Genomic DNA, 24,923 nt, shown 5'->3' with positions numbered 1-24,923 from the left:
ATGGTACAAAGTGGAAAGAACAAAAAATAAACAATATTAAATACATTGGACTGCAAACAATGATTACACCGTACATGAAAAAAAAAACGTAATATACTGACACAGAGGAAAAACAGCAAACAAATAGTGGCACTGCATGGATTTGACAACACATACGAAAACAATTTATGTACAATATCATGGATGCATGAAGGTGGTCAATTCGTGTTTGAAGATTAATGGGTCACGTATGGTAGCAATGCAATCCGGAAGGCCATTCCAACACTTGATAGCACGTGGCAAAGCAGAAGAATTAAACGCGAGTGTTCGGCCGAATAGACGTTGGAAGCTAAGATTATTATGTAGGCGACGTGAAGTGCGCATTGGACGTGTAAGGGGCAGTGTGGACGCGTGACGACTGTATATTAGTTTCTGTAGTAAGCAAAGAAGTGCGATATCCCTACGTGTCTGTAAACTTATTAGCGATAAAGATAACTTGATGCTTGTTACGCTGGAATGACGGTTGTAGTCGTGAGAAATAAAACGCGCTGCACGGTTCTGAATTGCTTCGAGTGAATGAATTAAATAAGCCTGATGTGGTGACCAGATGGCTGATGCATATTCGAGTTGGGGACGGACAAATGTTAAGTATGCTAGCTTGCGGGTAGAAACAGGTGCGCTATGAAGATTTCTTATCAGGTAGCCAAGCGTGCGCGATGCTTTAGCAGTTATGCATTGAATATGTTCCGCCCAAGAAAGATTTGAAGTCAGATAAACGCCAAGGTATTTATAGGAAGACGTGCGGGATAGTGTGACACTGTTAAGGGAATAAGTGAATAGCGAGTTTGAATGCTTCCGGCTAACTGTCATGATTTTACATTTGTCAGTATTAAGTGTCATTTGCCATGATGTGCACCAGTTAGTTACACATTCAAGGTCCTGCTGAAGAATTGCATGGTCAGTGGTTGAGCGGATTTGGCGATAAATTATGCAGTCATCGGCGAACAGTCGGACCGATGATGTAAGATGCGATGGCAGGTCATTTATGAAAATTGAAAATAATAAGGGACCGAGAACACTTCCCTGAGGGACGCCTGAAGTGACGTCACTAAGGTGTGATGAAAAGTTGTTTGTTACCGTGAACTGCTTACGAAAAGATATGAAGTTCCGGATCCAGGAGACAGTTAGCGAGTCTAAATTAAGCGACGATATTTTAGCTATAAGGCGACAATGGGCAACACGGTCAAACGCTCTGGAAAAGTCAATGAATATGCAGTCAGTCTGGTAGTTTTCATCCATGTTCTTGAATAAATCACTGGTAAGTTCAATTAGTTGTGTATCACAGGAAAACCCTTTTCTGAATCCGTGCTGGCGTGGGAAAAAGAAATCATTGTTCTCGAGATGGCGCGCGACGTTAGATGCAACGATGTGTTCAAGTAACTTACATGGAATACTCGTTAGTGATATGGGGCGGTAGTTACTGTGTTTTTGTCGCCAGATTTGTAAACAGGGATTATTTTGCCAATCTTCCAGTCATAAGGAATTTCGCCGGTTGCTAAAGATTGCCTGAAAATATGACACAGAATGATACTAGAGGGATGTATGGTGTGTTTGAGAATTTTTGTATTTATTCCGTCTACCCCTGAGGAAGTTGATACCTTAAGACTGTTAATTAGAGACGCTACGCCTTCTGCTGTTATATCTATTGTAGTCATGAATGGGTAATTGAGTTCTTGGGGTTGAGGTAGGTTGGAATAGTCTTCGGTAGTGAATACTGATGTGAAGTAGTCATTAAACGTGACTGGACAGTTCTCTTGGGGTATTGGACATTTGTTTTCATCAAGCAATGAAATGGTGTCCGACGTGCGTGACGGGGAAATTGTTTTCCAAAATTTTGCGGGGTTATTTTTTATGAGCGATTGAAGGTCCTGTGATAAAAATTTATGTTTGGCCTTCCGGATGGCATGGCAGTATGATGCTTCACACAGTCTGTGCTCAGCATGCGCAGAATCAGTGCGCATTCGTTTCGCGGCTCTGAAAAGACGTTTTTTCTTGTTTTTCAATGCTCGTAAGGAATTGTTATACCAAGGTTTAGATATGTTGACCCGTAATGTTATTCTCGGTATGTGTTTACGCACCAGTTTCGCTATTTTTTCTTTGAACAAAGTCCAGTTTTCGTTAACAGACCGGGATGAAAAATCACGCACAAGAATTTCGGAGAAATGCTCGAGACAACGATTAATAGCGTCAAAGTCAGCCTTCCTGTAATTTAGAATCTGTTTTGGTTGGGTGCGGCGTGAGTAATAAGGGGCATTAATCGATAACTGAAGAAGCTGATGATCACTGAACCCGTCATTATAAGATATATCACTAACCCTCTCGGGAGCAGATGATAAAATAAGGTCTAAAATATTAGCATCGCGTGTTGGAGCATTGACTAGTTGAACAAAAGAAAAGTCGAGTGTTAGCTGCATGAACTCATTAGAGGCAGATGAATGTGAACATAGGTTCAGCCAATCAATGTCTGGGTAATTAAAATCCCCGAACAAGAAAATGTCAGATTTAGGAAATCTGGTTCGAATAGCCGTGATATTGTCATGTAGGTCAGCGACAAACGTGGGAGGGGAGTCCGGGGGCCTGTAGCAGATACCTAAGACAGTGTTACCGAGGCGGGATGCTATTGCTACCCATATGATTTCCAGTTCACATGGAATACCCACAAGGAAAGACAAAATGTTATTATTAACTGCAATTAATACTCCGCCGCCCCTTTTGCTTATTCTATCTTTTCGGTAAATTTGAAATCCGTTGCTATCAGGCAGAAGTTCCTCGTCAGCGATATCTGGACGCAACCACGTTTCCGTTAGAAGTAGTATATTACAGTTGCTATTATCAAGATATGAGCAGAGTTCGGTGCGTTTAGGAAGAAGGCTGCGTATGTTAGTGAATGTCAAATGGAGAGGTGGGCTTGGAATGCTATCTATAGGCGACTGGATCGGGTTTTTGGTAACACGTGCATTGCTTCGGCATCTTAGCTATCGTGAGACTTCTATTACTTGGTCAGTGTCAGAGTCGTACATGTATACTGAATCACCCATGCGCAGCTTGTCTACGCTGAGCTTGTAGGCCGTTTTTTTAGATTTGGCAAATTCCAAGAGCTTTTTCCTGGCGAGCCGCGTTTGTAGTGAAAAGTCCTCACGCACTGCATAATCGGTGTCTTTAAACTTCTTTCCGTTTTCGAGAATAAGTTGTTTATCCTTAAAATATGTAAGTTTTACTATGATTGGCCTGCATTTCTCAGTCTGAAACTGCCCTAGACGATGCGATCTTTCAATTTGTGTAGATTGAAGATTAACCCCTAGTTTCTCGGAACAGAGATTTATAACTTTATTTTCTGCTGTCGACCATGTTTTAGACATCTCGTCCGGAATGCCAAAAAACAGCAGATTGGATCGCCTAAGTCTGTTTTCCGCGTCTTCACATCTCGATTCGATTTTTCGAAGCTGTGCGCCAATAGTACCTGACATATTCGGTCCGGACTCGGATGCTGCCGAAACCTGCTCAATCTTACGTTCCGCCATATCAACTTCGACTGTGCGAATCCTTTCAGATAGTTGCTTCAGCTCGACGTCAACACAGGCACGCCAGTGCTTAAGCGCAGTCAATTCGCTCCGAATGTCGTTTTGACCTAATTCTATTCTTTGTACCGTAGCGAGCACAGTTGACAGTACATCCTCGTTTCCGGGGTTGGGACCAGGGTTTGTCTCCACGTCGCCGCAGAGCATCAAGAGCAGGTTACTAACGCCGTGAGCGGCTTTGCCGTCAAGCAATCCTAACACATCACACAACAGCTCCGGGCACGACACCGCAAAGAAACAACGATTGCTGGATCTAACGCAACGGCAAGCGTTTAGGTAACTGACCTGGAAGAAGAGGCGAGGTGAGTGCACCATTCTGAATGCGGTGTCGTGCCCCGCAGGGGCGGCTGCTGGAGGCTGCTTATATTCCCGGTGGTCATCGCTGATAGTGGTGGAATGCGCTCGTTGTTGCCAGATTAGCCGCTGGTGATCTGTCGTAACTGGTTGCTGCGTCCAATCCTCGGGCCATTGCGTCGAAGTCAAGGCACAGGCTCGCAGGGAGGCCGTGTCAGGCGTCGCAGCAAGTATTCCGAGTACAAGGCCAGCCTGGAAGAAGAGGCGAGGTGAGTGCACCATTCTGAATGCGGTGTCATGCCCCGCAGGGGCGGCTGCTGGAGGCTGCTTATATTCCCGGTGGTCATCGCTGATAGTGGTGGAATGCGCTCGTTGTTGCCAGATTAGCCGCTGGTGATCTGTTGTAACTGGTTGCTGCGTCCAATCCTCGGGCCATTGCGTCGAAGTCAAGGCACAGGCTCGCAGGGAGGCCGTGTCAGGCGTCGCAGCAAGTATTCCGAGTACAAGGCCAGCCTGGAAGAAGAGGCGAGGTGAGTGCACCATTCTGAATGCGGTGTCGTGCCCCGCAGGGGCGGCTGCTGGAGGCTGCTTATATTCCCGGTGGTCATCGCTGATAGTGGTGGAATGCGCTCGTTGTTGCCAGATTAGCCGCTGGTGATCTGTTGTAACTGGTTGCTGCGTCCAATCCTCGGGCCATTGCGTCGAAGTCAAGGCACAGGCTCGCAGGGAGGCCGTGTCAGGCGTCGCAGCAAGTATTCCGAGTACAAGGCCAGCCTGGAAGAAGAGGCGAGGTGAGTGCACCATTCTGAATGCGGTGTCGTGCCCCGCAGGGGCGGCTGCTGGAGGCTGCTTATATTCCCGGTGGTCATCGCTGATAGTGGTGGAATGCGCTCGTTGTTGCCAGATTAGCCGCTGGTGATCTGTCGTAACTGGTTGCTGCGTCCAATCCTCGGGCCATTGCGTCGAAGTCAAGGCACAGGCTCGCAGGGAGGCCGTGTCAGGCGTCGCAGCAAGTATTCCGAGTACAAGGCCAGCCTGGAAGAAGAGGCGAGGTGAGTGCACCATTCTGAATGCGGTGTCGTGCCCCCTGCGGTGTCGTGCCCACGGAAAAAGAACTGCAAACTATGCAGCTTTTGCAGGCACGATCAGGTACCTCTGCCATAGACAGCTAGCCTGTGAATGAACACACGGACGTGTTCCAAAGGCAATGCGGCAAGCAAGGGGACCGGATGCAAGATTTTAAGGCTTAAAGGGGCCATCTCCACCTCTCAGGCTGAAGGGCCTTGACCTTGCATGGGGCCTCCTGCCAGATTACATGCGTTGCGTACTTGAGGGCGTGACAAAGCAGCTGGTGGAACTGTGGCTTTCAATTACCGGTTCAGCTTTCTACACCGGGCGGCATGTGAGGCTTTTGGATTGTAGACTGTGCGCAATTTAGCCTCCCATTAGTTTCTCGAGGACGGCACGACCCCTCTCGGAGCGTTCGTATTGAAAGGAAACTGAATGGAGGTACTGGCTTTTGTTTTATAGTGTGCCATGCTTGTCGGATCTTCTGCCTCGACCATACATGGTACACCTAGCGCTCCTCGTGAAGGCACTGTTTCTGTTGCTGCAAGATACCATAAGTGAGAGTGAGATATCTGCAGCTGAAGTGTTGCTGTCTTTTGTACAGCAGGTGGCTAGGCTCTATGATCATACAGCAATGACATTTAATGATCATCAGCTGCTGCACCTACCTAAAGCCACTCGCATGTTTGACCCATTGTGGGGAATTTCCACATTTCCCTTCGAAGATGGATTTCGCCGCGCACTGCGGCTTGTGTCAGCAGCCAAGATGATGCCTATGCAGGTCGCTGAATGGTGCATTATGCAACATTCCTATCGGTGCTTGGAAAGGAATTTGGAGCTTCCAGCTCATTTGGCTTTTGCAAAGAGAAATATTGCCGCTCAGTACACAAGCAGCCACCAAACATGTGCTCTCTGTGTGCCGCACCCTGTTCCAGCATTTCCTGAGCACCTGAGAACTATTTTCAATGCACGCTTTGGCTGCATTTCTGAAATTTCAAGATACTTCGAGCTGAAATTGGCCGCATTAATATACATAGTTCTGATTATTCGACACCGGAGAAGACCTGTTCTTGTTATGCTAAAACGGTCGATGGCGCATAATGTTATGTACTCGGAATTTAAGAGATTGCAGGCTGTCTATATTTCCACTCCCCACGATTGCTTGCTTCAACGCTTGTATTTGATGTGCGGCATATGCTGTGTCAGCATCCACCTTCTGATCAGAATAATTATACCGTTTTGATGATGTGGCTGTTCAGTGTGTTTTTTTAATGTTAATAATCTTTCGTACTTGTGTGAAGTGCCAAACCAAAAGGAAAGGAACTGATACGGCAGTGATGTATGATGTTAGTTCACGAAGGTATTTTCACTGTAATTTTTACTTTTGTATTCCTTTGAAGTAGCTCCTCAGAGTCAACTTTTTTCATATTTGTTGCCACGTAATTCATTGCAGTTAGCAACAATTACACAACATTTTCAGTGTGATGGAAGGCCACTTTAGATTGTCACATGGTCACATGATTGTCACATGATTGTCACATGAGCACAGCCAAGAGCGGCAGGCATCATCATCAGCAAGCGCCGAGCACGCTTGTTGCTATGCCGCTGCCGAGTCACTCTGTTTCTTATTGGCGTGAATCAGCCAAATAAAGAGTTTCATTTAGAAGCCTTCATGCTGTGTTCCAAACTTTCGAACTGCTGTCACAACTTCGAAACAAATGTGAATGTTTCTTTTGTTTCAAAGTATTTAGTGCAAATATGAGAACACATTGGCACACAGGCTGACATGAAATCCATTGATTGCATGTATATGACATAAGGATATGCCCAGCCTTGCAGCCTCTTAGGATGATTATGCTTTCTCCTGCTTGTTTTTTTTTTGCATGTTTGAAATGTTTGCTGTTTTTGAGTATAAAGAATTTATTGTATTCTTTCTTTATCATAATTTTTTACATGTCTTTCAGTTTCACCATGTTCCTTTTAACCATTTAATGCTCCCTCTGCTTTTTGTTGTCCAACATGTATAATAAATCATACCTGTAGGTGTGATGACAGCCTCGAAACTGAGTGCACTTATTTTTGAGGCATATATGTCCCATGGGTGTTGGTGTGTGTAACCAAAACTATATGTGCTACTGCTTTGAATTAAGTTGCTGTACACCTAGCGACACTGATACGGAGAATGTTTGGGCGAATACCCCTCAAAGGAGGCTCTAGCCAATGGTGCTGGCCGTTTGGTGTGATGTAATGGTTATTCCTCGTTCCCCTAGTGTGACACATAGCAGGGGGCTGTGAAAGGGTTAGCCATAAATCTGTGCATTTGCCAGTGCAATCATGAGGTACAGTCGTGAGCAAAAGTGGAGAGACCACGGCTCTGGGCGCGGGAGCAGCTGCGGGGCCGCACCGCGGAGCTCCTATCTCGCACCGCACGCTCGCAGCGAGTGTCCCCAGTGACGACAAACTTCACCCTCGCTCTTGCACGGGCGCTTTTCACGCTTGATAAATTCCTGGTGCGGCGTTCGGCTACTCTGCAGATGACGGTCGCGACGAAGGGGAGCGCGCATCGCAAAGCGCCTAAAGTCTCTGAAGGAAAAGTTCAGCGGACTGCTCCCCTCCTCCTCCTTTTTCAGCGCTCCTTGGCGGTTACGTGCCGATGCTTTGCCTGTATTGGCATGCTGTTGGAAGGCATGCGCGGCTTACACTCGACTTCCGAATAATGAGGTAGAGACGAATACATGGAGGCATAACATACAAGGTGCTGTGGATCCTTGATTTTAACACCCCCTTCAAAGAAGTATTAAAAATGTTTGGCACTCACACGCCCTTTATTGCTGTGATAAATAAAGAATCTGAACTTAATAATCAACTAATATTTAGTGCAGTTGTCATTAACGGCAATTACACTATCAGGGAAGTTGTTTTGTATCAGAACGCTGCCTTCACGTCTGTGCAGTTTTTTGGTAATTTGTGCTATAATCAGGGAGGCGCCGCTCCCTTTTTGCCGCGGCGATGGAAGTGGAGGCTGCTGTGCCTCTATTGGAACCCGGTGGGTCGGCAGCAGCCGCCCAGAGGAAGCGCCTGCACTGCCAGAGTGACTTGAGCAGCCAGGGCACTGTTGTGTACTCGGTGCCAAGTGAAGACTCCTCGTCCTCGGCCGACGACGGTTTCATACCGGTTGTTGGCAAGAAGGCCAAGCGCAGACTGCGTAGACAAGCCGAGTCGTCCTCATCGAGCACGTCAACGGTGTCCTCATCAAGAACGCCAACGATCATCACGGCGCGAAGTTCCTCAGCGCATACAGCCTTGTTTGTGCTGTTGAACTGAACGGACAACTTGAACCTACTGAACAGGCAAGCCATCTCTATTTATCTGGAGAGCCTTGTACCGGGAGGCATAAAAGATGTCAGAATCAACCCGTTCAAAAACGTCATTGCCATTGATGTGGTGGAGAGAAGTTCACTATAGAATTTAACCGCAATCACAAAACTCGGCAGCATCAGTGTACGCCCCCTTATTCTCCCGGACAGCGGCACTACGGCTGGCGTAATCTACAACGTCGATATCGCCATCTGTGATGCAGATTTACCCATGTTGATCAAGCCGGCAACCGACAGCATTTCCATCATTCAAGTTCAGCGGTTAGGCAGATCTCCATGCATCAAGCTGACCTTCAAGGGTGACTGCATACCATCGTACGTGAAGGTTGGTCACTTTCGTCATCCAGATCGACCTTTTGTGCCTAAGCCACTCCAATGCAGGAAGTGCTTGAGGATCGGCCACGTGAGCGGCGTCTGCATCAACTCCATCGTGTGCCCGCGATGCTCCGAGTCACACAGCGGTGATGTTTGCCGCGCGACTAACTTAAAGTGCGCCAACTGCCACGGCCCTCATGACTCTTCCTCAAAAGACTGCCTCCGTCTAAAGACCGAGCGGGCGGTACTGAAGCAAATGGTGCGAGACCATTCTACGCACAAACAAGCCGCCGCAAGGGTGCGACGACGTCGTTCGCGCCGCCGAAGGTCATCAAAGAAAGCAGTCACATTTGACAATAATGCCCCAAACCCAACTGCAGCTTCTCTGCCTCCACCAAAAACCGTACCAAATCAAGGGAGCCCGGCGCTTGGTGAGGCTGGACCTGCTGCCTCAGATGCAACTTGGCCACCACTGCCAAAGCCTTCTACGCCTACTGCGTCAGGGATGGTATCGCACTCAGGGCGGTGTGCAGCGCCTACGACTGATCAAGCCAACAGACACGATCAAGGCCATGGCCCAGATATGCAAGTGATTGCAATGCTCACAACACTAATGAATGCCATGCGTGCTCTGCTTTCCAGCCTACACGCGCCGGCAGCACATAGCGCACTTCAAGTGCTGGACGCGCTACATCCCGTTCTTGCGGCGCTACAGTAGACGGCATGATGGCTCCTTCGCACCTGTCTTTTCAAAAGAAAGTCAAGCAAGTTTTCATTTTCCAATGGAATGCTCGTGGGCTCCAGTCCCGGATTTCCGATTTACGGCACTACGTCTACGAGAATCTCTTCCCCATTCTTGCGATTTGCGAACCGAAGACCCCGGGAATTTTGCGAATATCCGGTTGCGAGGCATTTTCATCACCCAAGTGCAACAGATCCAGCAAAGTCATCGTCTACATTCGACGTGAACTTACATATGTGCAACATTCAGTTTCTCCGAACGAAGACAATCAGTACGTTTGCCTGACACTGAAGAGCCGTAACCTGACGTTTACGCTACTGGCGGTGTACTTGGCGCCATCAAGTCGTTTCGACGCCAGAAGGTTGAGTGGTTTGATGGCAGCTACACCTGCTCCGTGGGTTATTATGGGTGACTTCAATGCTCATCACTCCATGTGGGGAGGCGTTAGGATGGACGTTAGGGGAAGACAGCTTGTGTCCTTCGCCTCTGACCATGACCTCCAGTGCCTGAATGACGGAAGCCCGACCTATATACGAAGGGTGACTTATAGCAGCTGCTTGGACTTGACTTTCGTTTCAAAGTGCCTTAACAACAGCGTCCGGTGGTTTTCGGATGTAGAAACCCATGGCAGCGACCATATCCCAACCTATCTGATTATTACCGGCCATTCCACATTTTCCCCAGCCACGTGTTGGCAGCGCATTGACTGGACAGTTTTTAAATTACTTATGGAGGCTGCTTGCGCACAGCTAGGGCTTCTCTACCGGTCTTTAAACAAAATTAAGGAGGCCATGGAACACGCCACCTGCCCCTTTAACCCTGTCGCTAACTACACCGATTTTGACTTCGAATTGCAGCGCCTGCGATCACAACGCAGCGCAGGGCAGAGCGCAGATACCGACGCACAAAGTCTCACCTAGACCTAAGAGATGCTAGGCGCATACAGAAGAAGATTCAGCGCAGAATTCAGGCACTGCAAACACAACGGTAAAATACATTTTGCCAAACACTTGATCCACGGAAGCCTTTGTCACGTGTTTGGAGTCTAATTCGGGGTCTTCGCACGTACCCTCAACAAGGCTACCCGTTCAAATCCGTAACGCTCCACCAAAGGCGCAGTGTGGTTGAGGTAGCTGAAGATTACTGCGCAAGAATAACAGGCCCTCCGAATCCAGGCGCAACGCTGCACTGCAACAATGTTCCACCCTCACGGGATTCTCGGATGGATGCACTATTCTCCATGGAAGAACTTGATGCTGCGCTGGCTTGTTGTAGAAGGTCATCACCAGGCCCCGATGGTGTGACGTACTCCGCACTTGCCAACCTTGGCAATGAAGCTCGACGATCTCTTTTGGACACTTATAACAAGTCATGGACTGCTGGCATAGTTCCTCATGATTGGAAGACCAGTCGTCTGGTTCCACTTCTTAAAACGGGGAAATCACCGCTCGACCTTTCATCATACCGTCCAATTGCACTCGCCAGCTGCGTCGGCAAAGTCATGGAAAGAATGCTACTCACACGCGTGGAATGATACTTGGAGCGATATCAGATTTATCCAACCTTCATGTCTGGGTTCCGACGGGGCCGCTCTTCTATCGACCACGTGGTTGACCTTGTAACGTCGGTGCACCACTGCAAAAGTTTGAAAAGATTGACCGTGGCATTTTTTTGGATATCAAGGGCGCGTACGACAACGTAACGCATCAGGCCATTTTGTACGCAATAGAAGCTGCTGAGATCGGAGGCCGCACGTTCAGCTGGATACGCAGCTATTTATCAGAGAGGTCGTTTTTTGTCCTGACTGCGGACGGACCAACGTCCTTACACCGAAATTCGCGCGGAGTCCCTCAGGGTGGAGTGCTGAGCCAAGTTCTCTTCAACCTTGCTCTCATCGGCCTGGTCGACGTATTGCCACAATCTGCTCAGATCTCGGTATATGCAGACGACATCTGTATTTGGGCATCAGGGGTGACCCGTCCTCAAATTCGTGCAAGACTTCAAAAGGCGGCATCGATATTGACATCTTATCTTCGCTTGCAGGGCTTGAACATTTCGACAGAAAAGTGTTCACTTGTGGCGTTCACACGCAAAATAATGTCACGCTACACCATTCGCATTAATGGTGAAGCCATTCCCTATGAGAGAAGCCACAGATTCCTTGGTGTTGTCATCGACAGGAACCTCTCGTGGAGTCCACATGTCTACGACATGAGAAAGAGACTAATTGCGATTGTCCACGTCCTCTCTTTCCTCGGGGGAAAGTCCTGGGGCGCATCAGTGCGCTCTATGCTGCAACTGTACCGTTCCCTATTTCTGGGCTACATGCGGTACAGTCTTCCGATATTCAGTTCCATTAGAAATACAACTATCAAGACTCTTCAAAGTGTGCAAGCGCAGGCTCTCCGTATCTGCCTTGGACTGCCTAAATGTGCATCAACAGCAGCAACTGTTCTTGTTGCCGGGGAACATCCAGTTACTACATACATTGCTGTTGACACCATGATAACACATATTCGGCACCTCACACGGGTTCCCTGTCATCACCTCGCAACACTCCCAATAATTAGGCCGTGTCTGCATTCGCCAAACTTATTGAAGCTCATCGCGCATATCTCCCATCGGAGTTCACCCCTGCGTCAAGACCGTGCTCACCCTTATGGAGTCTTCATGAACCTCGGGTTCACCTCCATATTCCTGGAATTACGAAGAAAGCTGGTGTATCACTACCCGCTCTCAAACAACTGACATTGAATCACCTGCATTCTTACCACAGTCACCGCATACATGTTTACACAGATGGATCAGTTCACTCGACCAGTTCTGCGGGGTCGGTGGTGATACCGGCCAGATCCATCTTCATGAAAGTGAAGACGACCTATCCAACATCTTCAACTGGTGCGGAACTCGCAGCCTTACGGGCTGCGGTAGAGTTCATCAGTCAGGAACGTCCACATGACTGGACGGTTTTCACCGACTCTAAAGCAGTCCTTCAAGCCCTGCAAGCTGCGCTACGCCGCGGGTCGCAGGAACAACTTGTTGCTGAGATCCGTCTACTGTACCACGGCACCATTTCCAAAGGTCCTGACATCATTTTTCAATGGCTGCCAGGACACTGTGGTATTAACGGTAATCACCAGGCCGATGCGGCTGCGCGTTCGGCTCACAACGACTGACTTCCTGTCAGGATCCCAATCTCATGACCTGACGCAGCGTGTGGGCTTCGCCCTTTGGCGCTGGAGCTCACACTTTTAGCGTGGAACACGGGAGAGTTTTTCAACCTCCGCCTCAAGGCACTGGACCCTGGATGCGCCTTCGTCTTCCACGTAACTTTGCACGTCGCGACGCAACATTGTTATGCCGTTTATGGATCGTCGTTGCATTTACCAAACACTATGCTTTCCGTATGGGGATGGCCGACAGTCCTGCCTGTGAAAGCTGCGGTTGTGAGGAGACCATCGCTCATCTCCTTTGTGAGTGCCCTGCATTTGCGACTGCAAGACATACACTGAGTTGTGCCCTGGACCGCCTCGATCCTCGCCCATTATCAGAGCAAAATATCCTCGGTCCGTGGCCACAGCAGTAGACTGCCCTCAAGGCATACAAGGCACTCTTTGCCTACTTGAGAGCGACTGGATTGAGTGACAAATTGTGACAGCGTTGTGCGTGTGTGTGTTATGCCTTTTTCCCCTTCTCTCTTCCTCCTTTAAGCCCCCTAATCCCTCTTCCCCAGTGCAGGGTAGCCAACCGGAACCCCTTTCTGGTTAACATCCCTGTCTTTCCCTCCTCCTCTTTATCTATCTATCTGTACACTATCAGCTTGGCGCGGCATCGAATCGAACAGTGATGACACAACGTCTGGGTGAGCGCGAAGAGTCTGCCAGTCTTGCTTTACGGCAGTCAACAGTTGATCATCTGTTGCCGTGCGGTGATCCCGGGCAGCAATTTGCTTCTTCATCAACCCGCACACGTTTTCGATGGGGTTCAGATCTGCATTTACTGGTGGCCACTCCACCGTGCGGATGTCCGCTCTTCCAGCAGTGCGCCCACGAGGCGAGCTGTGTGAACTGGGCTACGACCCTGCTAAGAAAGGAAGCCTTCAATACCCAAAAGGGGGCCCAGGCTATCCTTGCTTATGACAACCCACACAATGACAGCGCACCTCCCACTTGTCTTGGATAAAGAAATTTCCTATATTTCACAGGTTCAATATCAAGCACTGTAACATACTTTTTTTACGAGCCGATGTGCGTTGGGTAATGGCTAGGCTTTGAAAAAGAGACCGCGAAATACAATGTCAGAAATTTCTTTATCCAAGACAAATGTAATCTATATTAATGCTTTCATTGGCCAAGAGAAATCATGCGCTACCTGATTTGCTTTTATTTATTTTTGCGTCTACTCCACCATCCTATTTTATAGATATCTGTTCGGGTGCACGACGGGCGTCCTGTCAAGTGGGAGATGCGCTGTCATTGTCTGGGATGCCATAAGCAAGGATGGCCTGGGCCCCCTTTTGCGCATCGAAGGCTTCCTTCCTTCCTGCTGCTTCGTTTTCTAGCAGAATCACACGCCAGTTCACACAGCTCGCCTCGTGGGCGCACTGCTGGAAGAGCGAACATCCACACGCTCGAGTGGCCACCACTAGATGCAGATCTAAACCCCATCGAACAAGTGTGCGGGCTGATCAAGAAGCAAATTGCGGCCCGGGATCACCGCAAGGCTACAGATGATCAACTGTTGCCTGCCGTAAAGCAAGACTGGCAGACTCTTCGCGCTAGCCCCGACGTTGTGTCATCACTGTTCTATTCGATGCCGCGCTGAGCTGATTGTGTAATTGCCGTTAATGACAACTGCACTAAGTATTAGTTGATCGTTAAGTTCAGATTCTTTGTTTATCACGGCAATAAAGGGCCTGTGAGTGCCAAACATTTTTAATACTTTTTTGAAAGCTGGTGCTCAAAGCGAGGATCCACAGTGCCTTGCATTTTACGCCTCGATGTATCCGTCTCTAAGTACACACTAAACACGAATGACACGAGATGGAAGGTTTACGGTGCACATGACATCATAAACACCGAAGCAACACCAGCTAGAACTGACGGTGTGCTAACGCGGTCCGCAATCGTTCATCAGCCGTCTCTAACGGAGTGGTTGTCGCCATTCGGAACCTTCCGAACGGTGTAGAAGAAAACACCGTACAACTGAGATGGACCGAGGTCGAATTCCTGCTGCTGTTCAAAAGAACGCGCCAGTGGAACTGTGTACTTTTATCTGTTTCGCTTAGTTCCGGAACGAAGGAGCAAGTTTTGGTTTCGGTGAAGGTGTAATCGACAGTAGGCGGCGCAAAGGATAGAAGACGGCGAGAGAGTCGTGACTCGTGAGTGCGGACGCTGTGACCGAAGCGGCGTAGGCGCTAGGCCTAGCAGCGACAGCGGGGCCGTCTCGAATTGCGTCGAAGAATTGAGCACGGCGGGTTGTCTGGAGCCTCTCTTGGAACGGATATCGTGAGCGGCGACTGTGCGTTTGCCGCTGCTGCTTTTCGATGCGCGACGGAGAAAGGAAAGATGGATGCTTAGCCGAGTTCACCGAAGTGGATATCGTTAACGACGGCTGAGCTTGCCCCTCACTCTGGTTTGCGAATGGCGGTATGGCGCCGTTGTGAGCGAATTGAGACAAGCGCTGGCTTTGCCGCGCCCTTGGCCAGCGGGAGAGAAATTTCTACCTCGACAGTGCTGCCCGGAAGGATATTTTTGAATACCTGCCGTCTCACATCCGTCTCGCCGTCATGGTAAGCGATTTTGCGTCTTAAATATCGTTGTACGATAAAGACGTGAGCAGGCTTGTGTGGAGCGCTGAAGCACTGTGCTGCGGAATGGAGCAAAACATTAGCGCAGTTTTCTTAACGACGCGCTGCCAGTGTATGGGTTCTTCTATATGACTATGCGCCAGCGCTTGAGCACCTACCTGCATTGTCTGTCAGTCCCACTGATTGCGTTATAAGTTCGCCTTCATTCCGCAGAGCACCGCACGAGCGCTCTGTAGTACAAGTCTGCTTGCGTCTGCACTGAAGTACACCTTGAAAGCGGCTGTATGTTTTCGGCATTGTTATTTGAGTGCCCTCCGAAGCATTTGTGTCTTTTTAGTTTGGATGTGTGCAGCATTTTTGGCCACTCTTAATTTCATGCATGTTCGCAGAACGAGGTATGCGGCGTCGCTAGTAACACACAAAAAAATCAGGTTGCTTTTTCTAAAATGCCACGGTTCTCCGAAAAAAACATAATTTTGCTTATCGTGCGCGTCGCAGCAAATGAATCTGCCCAAAGCTTCTGAAGTGCATACTTGTATTCTGCCGTTACAAATTCGGCCGCCACATTTAGAATTCCAATCTGATTATTTGTTGCTTTCAGTCAATGGCGCAATCTCTTTGTCACTGGAACACGAGTGAAAGCGAAAAAGCAACGGCTGTCAGTTCTTGTCTTATGTTCTGCGGTTCGTTGCGGCATAACTTCGATGGGTGCAGTATAAACGGGCTGTCACTATTTGTGAAAATATAACAGCTGCTTTAATTTCGAAGCATCACATACTTCATTGCCTTGCTCACCTGTCATTATTGGAGTCAGTAATTCGCACGACATACATTTTTTACTAAAACGAGCTTTTGGGCAAGTTGGTTACTTTGTTTCCACATAACTGCAGCGTAAAAAATTACGAGCACAAAAAAGGGGAGAAACACATACGACACGGACAAAAGCTGCACTCACAATTGATTTTATTTCGCCAGGAATGGGAAATATAAAGGTTCCGCCGCGGATGCACGCGCAGCAAGTACACGTACCTCGATCACAAAAACCAAAAAAACCAATAAAACCAAATCCAAAAAACTAAAAACAAACTTTATCACACCGTGAAAACCATCTTATCGCCTGGCAGAGAAAAGGTCACATTCCGCTTTATACAGATGAACAGAAGTATCGCTTACGCAAAAAACGCCCTTTTTCTTTATATGGAAAGCTTCCAGTAGTTCACGTGCAGTTTGATCTTTGCTTTTGCCTAGAATCCTTGCACCTTCAAAATGCGGCGAACAATCCTGACAAGACCTGCAATGTTTAACTAAATTAACATCTTCATCTCTCTCTAAATTTCTTTCATGCTCCCTCAATCGATCGTTGACACATCTGCCAGACTGGCCGACATAGGCTTTTCCGCATGACAGCGGAATTTCATAGACCACTCCTGCCTGGCACTCTACATGGGGCTTAGTATGCTGTTGTGAGTGCAGCTTTTATCCGTGTCGTATGTGTTTCTCCCCTTTTTTGTGCTCGTAATTTTTTACGCTGCAGTTAAGTGGAAACAAAGTAACCAACTTGCCCAAAAGCTCGTTTTACTAAAGCATATTTCTTCTACAGGGGGCCCATCTTTCTGTGTTATTCAAGCTCTTCCTTCTATTGATGCCTTAATTTCCAATATTATCTTCACAACATGCCGTGCCCGGTACATCGCCGTGTGTCTTAGAAAATCCCGGATTCCCGAAGAAGTTAGTGCCCTGTTCGGAACCGTGAAACCTTCATGGGGGCATGTAAAGCGCATGGGAAAGATTCTACGCTCGGAGCTCTGGCGTCAGGTCCGGTTGTACCAGGACTGGCTGTCGGCAACGTGCTATGACCGGTATCCACCTTGGCTGGCGGAATCCAAGATGCGCCATATCAAACGGACCACGGCTCATCTGACTGAGCTCTGGTGGAGCTCCTACCTAAGGTACGCCATTCGAGGTCCTGAGTCTACAAAGAGGAACGTACAAGCCAGTGGAAACCTCACGGTGTTAGGTGGGGTAGAACTGCCCCAAAACATACACGGTCTACTCGACAAAGAACCCAAGTACGGGCTTCCACCTTCTGTACGCAGCACTCAACGGCCGTATAGCAAAAAAAGCGCCGACCGAGCAACGGGAGAGATGCTTACTCGAAGGTGCGGACACTCTTTTGAAAACAGCTGGTTTTTCATATAATAGTCATGTTGGCACGTCTTTGCGGAAGGTGGTTACTTACTTTCAAGATAAGGGGCTCTCTCTTCTCCAGACTGACAAAGATGGAGGGTTTGTTGTTTTACCGGAAGGTGTTTTCCGCGAAAAAAGCCCTTCAGGCTGTGCAAGAAAACTTTACCCTGAAGAAAAGCCGTCCCACAACTGCAAAAAAGAGAGTGGCCAACCTTTGCAAAGACGTGGGAAATGATAAACTGTCCAGGCAGATTATGAATTGTAAAGGCAATACTTTGAAAGTGTTTTCTAGTGCCAAGACACACAAACCAGATGTACCGCTCCGAACTATTGTTAGTGAAAATGGTACATGGCAGGTGCTTGTTAGTCGGTTCCTGCAGAGATCTTTGCGAGGGCTCACCATTATTTACCCTTTTCTTATAAAGAATTCTAGAGAAGTTGTTGATTTTCTAAAAACTAACCGCAGCATTGGCTTCGCATTCTCTGTGGATGTTGAAGATTTGTTTTATTCGATACCCCACCAGGAATTGTTCGCTTCACTGAAACAGTGCATTGACAAGAGTGGCGTCATCCCCTTCCAAAATTCAGCTGGTATGTCTGTTGACAATTTTCTAACACTTTTAGAATTTTACCTTCAAGGAACTTTTATCGCTTTTAACAACCAGCACTACTTACAAACCAAAGGAATATGCATTGGGTCCTGCGTAGTATTGACCAGATGTTAGCAACTGTTTTTAAACCGGACGAGGTCACAAAGGTGTACCGATATGTTGACGATTTTTTGATCTTATTGGAGAAGCAGAGCCCTTTACACTACTGCACTATTGTTGATAAGATTTTAGACGTTTTTAAACACCATGGAAAGGGACTGACCTTCAATTGCGAAGTGCCAAACGATAATTTTCTACAGTTTTTGGATATTCGTTTAAAGTTCGGGGGGATCACGTGTGTTGGCGGTACTCTCCACGTGTGCAGAAACGTATTTTGCCATATGATTCTGCACACTCTAAAATAATTAAAAGAAGCATTGTGAACTTATGCCTAGAATCTGCACTAGATAAATCGTGCGAACATGAAATGCAGACCAGCTTTGGCGGCCAATTGGCAAGCGTATTGGACTCGGGCTACCCTTAGTCGATCGTGACGGCTGTTGCGGAAACCCTCCTGAAAAAGGTGAAGAAGAAGGCGACGTCCTCGAAGACAAGGATAGTTGAGCGCACTGTGCGTCCGGAAGTAGCCCCCTACCTGCACACAGTCTCGCATAACTTGAAGAAAGTAGCGAACAGGTTTGGGGTGCCGCTGGTTTTTTCAGCTCCGAAAAAGCTCGGCAGCTATGCCCTCGCATCTCCGGTAAGGAGGCAACAAAAACTGGCTGCGGGAAAAAGCACACTAAGCCCCATGTAGAGTGCCAGGCACGAGTGGTCTATGAAATTCCGCTGTCATGCGGAAAAGCCTATGTCGGCCAGTGTGGCAGATGTGTCAACGATCGATTGAGGGAGCATGAAAGAAATTTAGAGAGAGATGAAGATGTTAATTTAGTTAAACATTGCAGGTCTTGTCAGGATTGTTCGCCGCATTTTGAAGGTGCAAGGATTCTAGGCAAAAGCAAAGATCAAACTGCACGTGAACTACTGGAAGCTTTCCATATAAAGAAAAAGGGCGTTTTTTGCGTAAGCGATACTTCTGTTCATCTGTATAAAGCGGAATGTGACCTTTTCTCTGCCAGGCGATAAGATGGTTTTCACGGTGTGATAAAGTTTGTTTTTAGTTTTTTGGATTTGGTTTTATTGGTTTTTTTGGTTTTTGTGATCGAGGTACGTGTACTTGCTGCGCGTGCATCCGCGGCGGAACCTTTATATTTCCCATTCCTGGCGAAATAAAATCAGTTGTGAGTGCAGCTTTTGTCCGTGTCGTATGTGTTTCTCCCCTTTTTTGTGCTCGTAATTTTTTACGCTGCAGTTATGTGGAGACATACATTTTATTCATAATGATTTGTTTGGTATCAAACCTGACTGGACATTGTTCTATAAAGGTTCCAATCTATGAACTCGAAGGTTGCATCAGTTTAATCTACAAGCAGTACCAACAGTTCAGAGTTAAGTCGCAAAGAAAGATGCCCCCTGCAACACTTGTAGGTATTTTTGTGCAAATTACTGGTGGACATAGGCAGGAACTGAAATTTTTGTACGAAAATAGCAGCTCAGTATTTATGTGAGCAATTGATGACTACCTTTTAGGCACAGAATTTATTCAAATGTTGTCATTGATGTCACGAGCCTTAGCAAAGCTTGGGTTTTGTGATTATTTATTTTAGAATGGGGCTGGCACAAAGCCCTGGTGTTTCGTAATCTTGCAAAGAGGCGGGATGCAAACAGTGACAGTAAGGAGCTGCTGACCCACAAGGGATTTTCGTTAAAATTCAGGCATAGTTACTTGTGCAATTAAAAAAAAAGACAATAGTAGGAATAAGGAGCCAGTGTAACTGCTGCAACTATGCTCATTTCTTAAAATAGAGTAATTTCATGACTAAACCAGATACAGCGTACTGACAAGCTGCTATTTTGTGATTTGCATTGCTACAGTCTCATTTTCACGCGTGTTCACTACCGCTCTTTCAACTAACCAATAATCCAATGTTGAGACGGTTGTGGTTTCTTTAGACTTGCACGAAATTATGGAGAGGCGATCACCATTATTTGCTCTTGCGACTGTGTTTTTTTTGTCATTTTATTGACAAATGGTAATGAGGTCTGGATACGGTGCAGCTATTTTTTATTTTCAGTTGGAAAAGAGTGTTTTGTGTTGTAGTCTTCGATGGCCTCCAATCATTGTGGAGTGCTACTTCACAAGCTGTGTATAATGGCGATATAAACTTTGAACAACACCATACCGGTTTTGTATTTTTAGGTCTTCATTATACACTTGCAAATATGATTCATGGGGAGTAAAGATTGTTGCATCCCGGGCTGTTATTGGTGCTAAAAATGTGATTCCCTAGAGAACATTTACTTCTTTGATGCTCAGCAAAAATTCCTGTAGTCGCCATATGTATCAAATGTCACGGATAAAGCAAGAGTGGTAGCTTTCGTGTGCAGCTGTACCTTTCGAATACGTACTTTGTATCACGTTCCCTTATGAGCAGTGGCTCACCATTGTTTCTTTAGCCTCTAGTTCGATTACAGTTAGGCTGTTGCTGCACTGGTTGCAATTAAATGAGATTGAGCAGCTCAGTTGTGTTATAGCTAGAATATGGTTTTCAAATCTTTGGCAGGGAGGCCATTGCAGCATTTTGTTTAACTTTTGCATAGTTGTGGTGGCCCACTAAATGTGATCATGGCTCTAATGGACAAATCATAAGTACAGTTGCAACTCTGCAATATGGACACTGGTTTTTCCGAGCAAAATTCTCGCAAAGTGATTCCTCCATACTAACGAATCATGAATGAAAAATTTTTGATACAAAACATGTCACCAAAGTCTCCTGCACATAATAGTGGGCAATGAAGTTGAAGCTAGACAGTGTTGATAGCTTCAAGTACATTAGCCTGGTTACCAATATCTTTAAAAATCGGTTTGTGACATGCTTGAACCTTGCATTTCTTTGACTTTATTCTTGAAAAATTTGGGTTGAGCATGGCTTCTCTATGTAAAATTTCTCACTTTGAGGAGGGGAGACCACCCCCTCATGAATTCATCCCTAGGATAGTGCATTATACTGAAATGCAACAGTATTTTTTTGCACTTCTACAAGTGTTGGAAATGTCAGTGAAATTCCGTTTTTAATTTTGCAGGACCAAGCACTCACAGCATGCCTCCTCACCTATCATGGCGCAGTTTTCCTGTTCATTGGCCATCACCCTGTAGTGAAAACCTCATCGCTTCCCTGGGGATTCTGCTGTTTGCAGGCTTCTGTGTGTTCCGTTTGGAAAATCTAAAGAAGGCACTCTGTCTGCTGACCTTTCTTGTGAGTGCTTTTAGATATTTGGCTTAAAATAAACCACGCTTCGATGGTTTTGAGCTCAATGTTTTTAAAAACCACTTCGTGTTTCCTTCACAGCTGCCTCTTCTATCTGCCTGTACGTGTTTTACATGTCTAGTTTTTTAGTACTGTTTGGAATACTGGTAGTGGAACACAAACTGTGTTGCTATAACTTATCAATGTTAACATGATACAGTTGGCCAGAGTGAAGAAAAAGGAAAACAATATCAGCATGAATCTGTGAGAAAACTGATGTATAGCCTTTGTCAAAAAGTACAGAGCCAAAGGGTTTGGCTTCTAAGCCGTGTAATAAGGCCTCTGAGCATCCATGGATGTCCAATATTCACGGCAGTCAGGGCAAGATTTTCTGTACGTTCAAGAGATCTGGAATGCTAGCGACGCACAACAAGGCTCAGAAGCGAATTCCTTGGGCTCTAAACTTCGACAAATGCTGTACTCGCATTATGTGGCAGCATGGAAAGACATGACAAACAGGAACAGCAACATTTCGTTGACCCTAAGAATCATCACCCCACTGGTTTCTTGTCCCTGCATGGGCTAGTCATTTTTTTTTTATCGTTTTGCATCTAGCTAGGGCAGCTTCCTGAGAGCACTGTCAGCATTTTGTAATTTTTTGTTTCTCAATAGACCCCGTTCTGCCACATGACACATTTGCTAGCATTTATACATATCCTTTAATTATAAAAAAATAATGGTGATAATGGATTTGGTGAACAATTAAGTTTTCAAGCAAATATGTGCTTAGACACCGGTCTTCAGAAATTGAGTTACTTATTTCATCACAAAGTTTCTAGTCCTTAGTCTGATCAGTTGCCGTGGGAACTTTTCTGGAATTTTTCTTCACTTCGTCCTAAAGTGAAGGTGATGAATGCCTTTCTTGCAATCAAAGAGAATGCCTGTGTCCTGAGCGCTTTGACTTTAGCCCATGTGTTTTTGCTTTGCTTGTAGTGCACACAGTCACGTAATACCAGGTTGACTAAATCCTTGTGTGTCAGCATTAGTCATTACTTGTTAGCTAGATTGAAAAGCATGTGTGCATGTGTTTCTGTATTCTATTTTTTTCCATAAAAGGTATGAGTGCTGCATTTTATTTCTGACAGGCTGCTTCAAATGGGTGGCTAACATATCTTTTGGGGCACATAAACTTTCTCTAGAGCACAGGCCTCCATATACTGAGTGTAAAGTTTTGTATTGGTGTTCTTTTTATGTGATTGTGTTAAACTGAATGTATTGTATACGTTTTCTAACGTTATGTTCATCCCATGTGTTTCTCAAGAACAAACACAAACATTAGAGGTTGGATACCTGTGATATTTTACTGTAGATTTAGTGGGCGGCTTAAGGATGTCTGTTTAGTATTTCTTTTACTGTAGTTTGTAATCTGCATCTTGAAGTTAGGCACTTGGTATTAGCCACTGGGAATTGTCCGGTGCATAACATTTTTTTAGCTAATCTTATCTGATAGCACCAGTTAGCCTGAAGTGTAGCGCAGAAGCTCAAAAGTCAATTCTGCATTGTTTTTCAAGATTTGCTATTGTATCGTTTTGATTAAATTTATGTGCTTATTTCAAGTTAGTCGCTATCTCTAATACCTGTCCAAGAATTGTGGTTTCAAATGTTGTTTATTGTCCTCCATTTAAAAAAATAAAATTGTAATCTACAGGTCTTTGTGACCTTTTCTTTACTTTACGCAGGCACTTCGATTTCTTTTCAATTGAATAAGGTTGAAATGGTAAGCAGCCTTTTAATGCTGCTGGCGTTAATATTTCAGATATGTGTGTAGGTTAGTAACTGACATTTGTGATAATTCATTGCTATTTGTAGCGGTGGTCTGTGTGATTTAGTATTTTCAAACATCCAATGGAATGAATGTAAGTCGCATGAACAAGTTAAATTGTGAACAGTGTTTTGAGGACGTGCTTGTAACAATGTTTTGTAAAGTGCTTAAAACTGCTGTTTTGAAAAAAAAAATGCCTAACAAACTTACACAGCTAGCTTGCACTATGAAGGTAAAATCCAAGGACTATATTTTTGTTCGAAAATAAAACCACGGAGCACAAGCTATATGCAATGTTTTTGTGTAATCCTTACTGCGAATCCTGCTTTTATCGACTTTCAGGACTTATAGATTGGATGAAAATAGTGCTCGAAAAATATTTTCAATGCGCGAGTGGAGCACGGAATTCAAAATTTTCTTTAAAAAAGGTCCATTATGGACTGCAAAAATAAGTAACAGTAATGAACGGATTTTAAGGATACAATATACAAATGTATTTTTTAAAAAACTTCTAAAGGCAGTCAGATGGCAAACATTATTTGTCCAATGTGGAGCTGCCCGCAAATGGCTTGTGCACCATTCATGTTCTTTAACATCAGTGATTCGGTTTTGGACCACAGTGAAGAGATGGTATATTTTTCAAGAAAAAAAATGTGTTGCAGGAATTTGGCGCGTAGATCCGTTACCACAGTCTTGTTTTCAGTTTCATTGCCTGTCGTCTCCCCAACTCTGTTTTTCTTGCCCATTGCGAACCACCCCGTCAAGATACTTTCGGCTAGCGCCGGATCCATGTTTTGTGTATTTTTTACAGAAGTGCCGTATACTCAGCGGAGTCAGATTAAGGACGTTTCCTTGCCGCCACCGCTGGTCTCGTTTTGTTTCCGCGATGTACGGCAGTACGCTGCGACGTGACTGGGACGTCGTGTGTATGCATGGCGCCACGATCGTGCAACGCAGGCATCCAGGAGGAGGTGAAGACAGCGGTCTGATGCACTTTGTATCCAGCGTTCTTGCCCTGTTCCTTACAGTACTACTTCGTAACGGCATGGACGGAACGGGCCTGGTTGTTATATCTCAATACTGAAGTTCGATTGGGCTTTGTTCATGGTTACAAAGCGCATTCGAACCTGATTATTGTGATTAACTAACTAGCACCGTTCCGCCTATATAGTTAGCAGTTCTAGTAGCCCTGTAAGAAAGAGCTAAAATGCAATATAGAAAAACGGACCGCTGTCATCACCTCCTCCTAGATGCCGGCGTTGCAAAGTCGGCGCCTGCATAAACACGACACCGCAGCCACCGCTCAGAGTATCGCCGCGGTTGAAACCTCTCATTGCACACCGGAAGTGCATCGTATTTTTTGGTGTAAAAATCTACGCCAAATATACTCCCATTGTCAACGGCAAGTGCTTCGTATTTTTTTGGTGTAACAATCTACACCCAATCTGCTCCCATCGCCAACCGTAAGTCCTCCGTATTTTTTTATTTGGTGCTGAAATCTACCCCAAGTCTAAATGTGTATATCGAACCTCGATTTGGGAGGACGCTAGAGGACAAGCCAAAAACACCCATCTGGGTTGATTTGTGTTTAGTGTGTAGCGATTCGGTAGTCGAGTAGAAGCCGCGCATGCCTTCCAACAGCATGCCAATAAAGGCAAGGCATCGGCACGTAACCGCTATGGCGCGCTGAAAAAATGAGGAGGGCAGCAGGTCGCTGTGCTTTCCCTTCAGAGACTT

At 46.2% G+C, this 24,923-nt stretch overlaps 1 protein-coding gene and 1 long non-coding RNA gene across 2 annotated transcripts in view; one reads left to right on the top strand and one right to left on the bottom strand.

Moving 5' to 3' along the window:
• The window catches only part of LOC144106865 (uncharacterized), a 277,209-nt gene that overhangs the window by 146,877 nt on the left and 105,409 nt on the right, over positions 1-24,923 (bottom strand). The gene's annotated exons all lie outside the window — the stretch shown is intronic.
• LOC144106646 (uncharacterized) lies at positions 16,832-23,093 on the top strand. Its single transcript, XR_013309079.1, has 2 exons — positions 16,832-17,171; positions 21,201-23,093. It is a non-coding gene; the product is annotated as an uncharacterized LOC144106646 (long non-coding RNA).

Source organism: Amblyomma americanum, chromosome 10 (assembly GCF_052857255.1).
Source record: "Amblyomma americanum isolate KBUSLIRL-KWMA chromosome 10, ASM5285725v1, whole genome shotgun sequence".
Lineage (NCBI taxonomy): Eukaryota > Metazoa > Arthropoda > Arachnida > Ixodida > Ixodidae > Amblyomma > Amblyomma americanum.
Note: the sequence above shows the minus strand (reverse complement) of the source record. Positions and strands in the feature narration are given on the sequence as shown.